Raw genomic sequence first — 8,996 nt, forward strand, 5'->3', positions numbered from 1 at the left:
CAAGCACATTACTCCACAGACACACAAAGGTATATATTACGATGGATTTGATAGTATTAGAGGACAAATTGGGTTTACATTGCTTACTGTAATTGCTGTCATTCTCGCACTCAAATGCTTTGGTTACTGATATCGATTGCTATCACGTTAGGGTTTCGAAAAGTGCCCTTTGATCATGAAATGATGAAAAGGAGAGAATGATAAAGTATTTGGGAAATAATAGATAAAAGCCTCCATTTTTGAACTCTCAATTTTGCATTAATAATTTGCATTCCATGTTCAAAATGGCAGCTGCAGTCACATTGACTGTGACACGATGAATTGCCAGAACGAAGGAGTGTCTGAAAAACCTCGGAAATGCTTCTGTATAACACTTTTTCCCAGTACTATGATTGGGATGATCAATAGAACATTGGTAACTGGCTTACTTTATCTACTTTTTACTCGTGACAACTTACATTGCATTGTTTGGGAACTCGAACATGAGGCATGTTATGCACTTCTGGGCTATCAAATATGCTCCCTTTTGAGATTAACTAGAGATCTATCATGAGTACATTCAAAGATATTTATGATTAACACTCTGGATGATAGACTGTCTATGTATAACAAGTTTAAAGTGTGTATCATTTGTAACTTGCGCATGGTCCAAGACTTTCTGAGTTAATACATAAAGCTAGCGAACCACTTGTATCTGTGCCAGTGGAGGTATCTAGAGCGTCTGAATTGATGAAGAAAAATATCTTAAATGCATATGAGCTTGTGCCAGAGCATTCAGACAATGTTTCAGGAACCTAAGGAAGGACTCTGGTGAAACACATTGAATTTGAAAGGGTCAAACAAAGCAGTTTTGAGAGGTCGGCAAGGGCATTAAAATAAAGCCAATATATGACGGTCTTAGAGAGAGGATTATTTTGGAGGAGTTCAAAAATTCCCGACCTGAAATAATGAGAACTCATGTGATTGAATATAGCATTAAAACCGCCAAATTGGTAGCTGAAATGATAGATATTAACAATTGGTTCATGAAACAAAGCTTGGCTTCCAACATGAATTTCAATTCGTGAGGAAAATTGAGGAAAAGAGTAATCCTCACATGGTAAGAGAGAAGTAAATCTCGGTGAAAATCATAAAGACAATTTGCTGCAGTGTAAAACGGCAATCCATGACGGGAAATTCGAAGTTTAAAAAGCTCCGGTGTTTTCTCCACAATAAAGTCGGACATCTGAAATCACATGGTTGGTGGGTTAGAGAAGCACTGGGAATTCGGATTGAGGAGAACGGTAAAAATCAGTGAATTGTGTTGGACTGGTAAAGGAAAGCATAGTGGAGGCTTTAAAAGCTAACAAAAAAAATGGACAAACGGGTCGGAGGTTTGTTAAGAGGGAAATGCCAAATCTTCTTAAACCATTCACTTGTTTACTCGTATAGGCCAAGAACAGCAGGTATGGAGGTTATAGTATTAAGGGATGCTGGATCATGTCAATCCTTGATGTTGAGAGAAGAGGAGCTTTATAACTCAGAAGGATTGTTGCCAGGAAAGAAATGGTCCTAGTACGTGGAATTAATGTTGAGAGAAACAGTGCTTAAATGTGTAGAGTGAAGTTCGTGTCCAGTGAAAAATAGAGAACTGAAGGTAGGAATGCTGAAATTCCTGTCGGCTCCAGGAATACAATTTGTCCTTGTAAACAATATAGCTGGGTTACAGATAAGTGTCCAATCTACGGTGTTTGAAAAGACAGTGGAAAATCAGCAACTGAGGTAACACAAAGCATATACTGGGATTTTTCCTGACTGTGTGATAACGAGGTCAAGAAGTCACCAATTGTAATAGGAGTAGAAACTAAAGAGTACAGATAAGACAGTTGAAGTAGAGTTATCGGAGACCATATTTGATCAAATGATTGAGATAAAACGGGAACAGGTGGTGGACAACATTGATACTTTCAGCTCAGAAAAACCGGCTGAGTTAGAGTACAAAAATGAAATAAAAATGAAGAAATTGTATCAAAACGCGTACACGCAAGAAGAATCTGAGGGTTCACCTGAGAGTAACTATCTTAAGAATGATATATTAATGAGGAAATGGAGATCACTACACATTCGGGCAGACAAGGAATGGGCAGAAGATAATCAAATCATATTATCAATAGGTTACAGAAAGCAGGTGTTGCGGGGAGACCAACAACTTGTAGTAGGAGATCTTTTAGGTGTAAGAATAACTCAGGCTAAAGTAGGAAAACATTGTTACTGACCTGGACAGCATAAGGACGTGACTGAATCTTGCCAACAAATCATACATTTCAGTTAACTGGACAACTGCAGACAGAAATAAAACCCACACTCTTTATACCCAATCCTGTATTGAAGAAAAATTAGCCAGGGTCTGAAATGATTGCAAAGTACATGAAAGAAAACGTGGCAATCAGTATTTGGTAACAGTAAAGATGCGTCCACTAGACGTGGAGAGGCCATTTCATTTTGAAATATCACAGCTAAAAGGTTTGTAAGAGAGATATTCAAAGTCTTCATTCGATATGGACTAACCATATAGATACAATCAGATCAAGCCTCAAACTTTACGTCAACATTACTCAAGGAAGTTAGAGACAGTTTAGGAGTAAAATAGTTCAAATCTATGGCATACCATCCAGAATCGCAGGCAGTAATGGAACGATGGCATCACAGTTTGCAGATCATGTTCGGGGTCATCGTGAAGATTGTCCAGATGATTGGGATAAACGGAATCCGTTTGGATGTTTTGCCATAAGAGAAGCACCACATTAATTGGCCAAATTCATTCCATTTGGATTTGTCTTTGGGCAAGAAGTAAGAAGGCGACAAACAATGATTAAGTAGAAATTGCAGAGTCAAAGTTCAGCCATCATATTTGTCCTATCTGTCAAAATTTAGGGAACGGTTAAATAGAACATTGGATTTGTCTAGACAGCCTTTAAACGTATCACAACAAATAATGAAATGCAGTAAAAGAGAAAGCAGACAAGAAATTTAAAAAAACTCGCAGTGTTGTTAACAGAGATAAATTATTAATGTTGCTTCAAGTGGTAAATGAATCGTAAAAAAGACAAGTCTTAGTTAACCATATCAAGTCGAAAGGAAATTGAGTGACGTGAACTATTTGATAAGGACTCAACAGGGAGGAAAATCATGTCAATATATCCAAAAGGCAACTTGGTAGCGAAGGAAAGCAAAAGGAGAACATGTTACTGGTTTGCAACACGAAGTGAAGAGGAAAATTAAGAAGATTCGAATTAAGACATTCCTCAAATTAAATTGGACAATGGTGAAGTTGTTAGAAATTGAGATAAAATATTGCACCATCGTCTAGATGCATATCAAAATGACCTGAAGCTATTGCAATTTTTTCATTGAGAGTTATGTGGAAATAAACTGGCAACTGCTATTCTAATTATGTGTGATGTAGATATCCTAAACGCTGTTACAATTAACCAACATCCTTATTGATGCAACAGTCTACAGTTGGAAATTTTTCAAAAAAGATTGAACGTATGCTTCAAGATACCATGATTGAAGTGACTTGCAGTGGTTTGAGCCCACCCACAGTTATGGTGCCAAAACCAAATAGTTCCTAAAGATTATGTGTGGACTATCCCATTGTCACGCAGTTAGATCAGCCGATTCATATTCGATCGCACATTAAGAAGACTGTTTCGAAAGTGTGGGACAAACAACACATACTTCTATGTTGCAATTCCTCAGAGGATGCTCTCACGTATCTTTATCTCAAAGAGCAAAGGCAATTTCAGCTTTCGTAATTTCAAATGGGCTGTGTTAATTTACAGTGATGTAATTTGGTATGAAAAATCCGCCAGCCACAACTCAAAGACGAAACATGAAGTTAACTTTTAATTTACCCCTCTGTGTTTTATACCTTGATGACTTGTTGGTTTTTACTCACACATGGAAGAATCATCTGCAGCATTTTTCAGAATTATTCAAAAGACTTCTGAAGGCACGCTGAGTAATAGACCCAGCTGAGACTGAATTTGCCAGCGTCCAAGTAAGATTCCTATGCCATGTTATCGGAAGTGGACTGATGGCCCGAGCAAACATTTTTCATAGAATGCCGAAAGAATGGCAACAGGCCCTTTAGGCGAATAATTCCATACTGACCCTCCAAAAAGAAACTAACTCAAACCCAATACCCTACCCTACTATACTATATTTACCCCTGACTAATGCACTTATTCTACACATCCCTGCGCACTATAGAGGATTTAGCTTGACCAATTCACACAACCTGCACATCTTTTGAATGTGCGAGGAAACTGGAACACCCAGCAGAAACGCATACAGACAGTCGCCCGAGGCTGGAATGTAACCCGATCCTGACCATGTAAGATAGCAGATCTAAGCACTGAGCCAACAGGCCGCCCCACCTCCCTTATTGGGGAGTTTCCCATACCATCGACAATGAAAATAATATTATGTTTCTGTGACTGACTGGGCTTTATTGGAAATTCAACTGAACTTTGGTCGTGTGATTGCTCCACTCAGTGAATTACCGAAAAACAAACAGGAAGTTTCAATATATTACTGTGTTAACCCCGGTACAATATGAGCTACACCTAATTATGCAAAGTCATTCATTGCGAGTGATATGTTTTCCGATGATATACGCTTCCAGGGAGACTATGGGAAGATTGAAAGACCCATCGAGTACTTTACATAGAAATTGAAAACTCATGAACAGAAATATTCGACAGTTCAGAAAGAGACATTGAACTTGGTGTTGGTATGACAAGATTTCAACATTTACTTGCCAGTCATGTGTCTGAGACAGTCCGAGAAATGGATCATGACACATTAACGTTTTCAGTTAAATTTAAGAACAAAATAATTTCAAATTGTTGAGGTTGAACGTATTATTACAGCCATTCAATTTGAAAATTGTACATGTGGCAAGGCGAGAAAACGTGATTGTTAATCCACTTTCGAGACTGAGGCGATAAACGGGGGAAATCGATGGCAGAAGTAAACAGACTGAAATAAAAAGTAGCCGTGCATGTTTGCATGTTTATAGTCAATGTAAGGCATATGTACTGGACCAGCAGGTTAAGAGCAAATGTTTTCAAACTCATCTGTATATTATAGATTAATCTTTTTTAAGGATGGAGCTGTGACGATCCTTCTCTTTTAACAAGTTTATTTTACCTTGTTTTTTTTTTTCAAGAAGAGTCATAAATGCAGAACTGCTGCAATGACTGGAAATAGCTACTTTAGTAATTGCAGTGGATTGGTCAGTTTCTCCCGATTCAAGCTTTTTCTGTATTTTTTCAGCAGGCAGCCAGAAGCGGCTAGTAACAGAAAAGCAGCTAAAACGGCAAAAAAACGTTTCTATGCTTCAACAGTTTCTGCCTGAAATTCCTCTCTGAAAATCTCTGCAGTCTGCCAGAACTTGTGTTTTAATCTACTTTTTGACAACGCGTGGGATTACGGGATATTTCGGGGAATACCACCTTCCTTATACTGCTCAATTCAGTCGATTAATTATTCAGTCGGTTAAGTTATCCAAAAGTCTGTTTTTGTTTGTTCGTCTTTCATGTTTAAATAAGTTCTGTTTTGCTTCAATGCAGAATGCCTTTGGCATTATAGCATGCTCCACATAAATCTCACTATTTTCGGATCCTGTCCTGTTTAAATAAAGATGCAAAGTACTTATTCAGGATCTTGCCCGCAACATATGCCTCCAAACACATGTTCCTTCCTTTATTCTTGATCTTCTTCCTCGTTGTCCTCTTATTTTAAATGTAAAAATCGAATGCCTTGTGATTTTCTTGCCAACGTATTTTCATGGTCCCTTCTTACTGTAATATATCACAGCTTGAATTATTTCCTGCTTTCATCATTTACCTCATGGGCACAATTCGAATTTAATCTACGACATTTGACAAAAATGCTTATTTTCTCTTCAGACTAAATTCATATTTGCCTCGTTATCCACGGGTCCCTTACTCATCTTTTCTCTTTACTGGTCCTGAACTCTGATCAGTAGTTCTTTAAACAACTCCCACAAGCCAAATGTGAACTTGCCTCAAAACTACTGCTCCCAGGTAACACTTACTAGCACCTGTCAAATACTGGCATAATTTGCCAATTTTGGATCTTACAGCAAGGTCCTGACCTTAAAATTAAGACGTTGTGATCAATGTTTCCAAACTGCTCTCCCAATGAATGGTCAGTGACTTGGTCAGGCTCATTAGCAAGTATAAGGTCCAGTACGTCTCCTCCTCTCATTGAAATATCTGCATCCTTTTTCAAGAAACCATTTTGTATGCACTTAGCAAATGCTGTTGCATCTAATCATTTTACTCTTAGGGAATCCTAGTGAATATAGTGTAAGTTAAAGACATCCTCTATGACAACACTGTTGGTTTTGCCATTTTCCATAAACTACCGATATAGTTGTTTATTAATATCATAAGGTCTAATGTATAATCCAAACACAGTGATTGGACCTTTCCTGTTTTTTGAGGTCTTCTCATATTTCCTCATTGGTTGAAACCTGCAGTATGTCCTCTCTGAGTTTAGATGTAATATTGTCCATGATTAGTAGTCAAATCTTCCATGGAGTCTTGGAATCATCGAATTCTGTTGCATAAAGACAGGCATTTTGGCCCAAAGTTGTCCATGGCAACCGAAATGTGCGTCCATCAAAAGTCGCAGCAGGACCTTGATCCACTTGGAAGTGTGCAGAGAAATGGCAAATGGAGTTTAACCTAGATACATGTGAGGTCTTGCAGTTTAGATAGTCAAGTCAAGTAGGAGTTTCATGATGTTTGGTAGGCCCTTATGGAGTCTAGTGAGATAGAGGGATCTTGGAGTTCAAATTCACAGTTCTCTAAAAGTAAGTCACAGGTAGGCATGTCAGTGAATAAGTCGTTTTGCACACTGGTATTTATGAGCCAAGTCTGAGAGAAAGTGAGTACTGCAGATGCTAGAGAGTCGGAGTCGAAGGTGTGACGTAGGAAAAGCAAAGCAATTTCCCTGCACTTGGCCCATTTCCTTTTAATACATTCCAGTCCATGTACTTGTCCGAAAGCTTTTTAAAATGTTGTTAACGTCCCCACCTGAAAGACTTCCTTTGGCAGCTCATTCCCTATGTGTACTACCCACTGTTTAAAAAAAATGAACTGCCCCTCAAGTTCTCTTTTGTGCTTTCCCCCTCACTGATGCGCTCTCGTCCTCTATTCCACAACGCTGGGGAAAAGACATTGAATTAAGTCATCTCATCCATATCTATCCTGATCTTATACACATCTATAAGGTCTGCGCTCACTCTCCCATATTCTAAAGAAAAATAGACCTTGCTTGGCCAGGCTCTCCCTCGAAGTCGCACCGTTGATTCCAAGCGACACACTAGTTTTATTTCTTGCTGCACAGTTTTCCAGTTTAATACGATCCGTCCGATAACAAGATGATGATAAATGAGCACAATGATCCAAGTGCGGACTCAGCAACATCTTGCCCAATGGCAACATAACTTCCCCAACGTCTATAGTCAATGTCCAGACACACGAATCGAAAAGTGTGGCATTGGAATAGAATAGCAAGTCAAGCAGCTTCCCAGAAGCAGGAGAGTTGATGTCTATGGTATAAGGTCTTCATCAGAAATTCCTGCTCCTTGGATGCTGCCTGACCTGCTTTGCTTTTCCTACGTCACACTTTCGACTCCGACTCTCTAGCATCTGCAGTACTCACTTTCTCTCAGACTTGGCTCATAAATACCAGTGTGCCAAACGTCTTCTTCACTGACCTGCCTACCTGTGACTTACTTTCAGAGAACTGTGAAATTGAACTCCAAGATCCCTCTATCTCACTACACTCCATAAGGGCCTACCAAACACCATGAAATTCCTACTTGACTTGACTATACAAAATGCAAGACCTCACATGTATCTATATTAAACTCCATTTGCCATTTCTCCACCCACTTCCAAACGGATCAAGGTCTTGCTGCAACTTTTGATAACCTTCCTCACTGCCCACATTACCAACTATTTCAACTCATCAACAAACGTACTATTCAAGCCTCGTACTTTCTCGTCTAAATCATTGACATGTTTAACAAGTAGCAATGATCCCAGCACCGAGACTTGAGGCACTCCACAAGTCATTGGCCTCCAATATGACAAGCATTCTTCCATTATTATCCTCTGCTTCTAACACCAAGCCAATATTGTACCCAATTTGCCAGCTTGCCCTGGATTCCCTGCAAACTAACATTCTAACGCAGCCTACCATATCAAAGAGCTTCCTGATATCCATATAGACGACGTGGAAACATATCAAAGAGCTTCCTGATATCCATATAGACGACGTCTACAGCGCTGCCCTCGTCAAACTTCCTGATCACTTCATCTAAGTTTTCTAACAACTTTGTGTGCCATGAGCTCCCACATACAAAACCATGCTGATTATTCCTAATCAAGCCATCTCGTTCCAAATTCATGTTTATCTTATCTCTCAGAATCATCTCAAGTAACTTAACTAACACATATGTAAGGTTTATTCCGCGTCCCGTTGGTCCATCTGATCAATGTCCCATTGTACTCTGAGGTAATCTTCCTCGCTGTTCACTGTACCTTACAGACGTGCACACACACATACACACACACATACACACAAAGACATACACATCTAACAGAGCTTCTCCTCGTCTGCGATGTTTCCAGCCTTGAAATGATGTCCTTGAACTCTAGGGGCAGTACTTCTTGTTTGAGAAGCTTTTGTACTGTTTTGGAGCTTTAGAAATAAACATCAAACAAGGGCACTTTGAAAAGAAGGAAGGGAGGCAATTGAGTGAACGTGTGATATGTGAATCAAACCAAGAAACAGACCTGCATAGCGGTCTGACCTAGCGGCGAACCGACACAGCTGACTGCCTCAGCTCCTTGCTTTCAAGTATCTCTGGAGAACGGAGTTCGTCTGAGCAACAAACAGGGTGTGTTTTG

This window comes from Chiloscyllium plagiosum, unplaced genomic scaffold (genome assembly GCF_037043375.1).
Source record: "Chiloscyllium plagiosum isolate Xiang-an unplaced genomic scaffold, Cpla_swu_hap1 HiC_scaffold_51, whole genome shotgun sequence".
NCBI lineage: Eukaryota > Metazoa > Chordata > Chondrichthyes > Orectolobiformes > Hemiscylliidae > Chiloscyllium > Chiloscyllium plagiosum.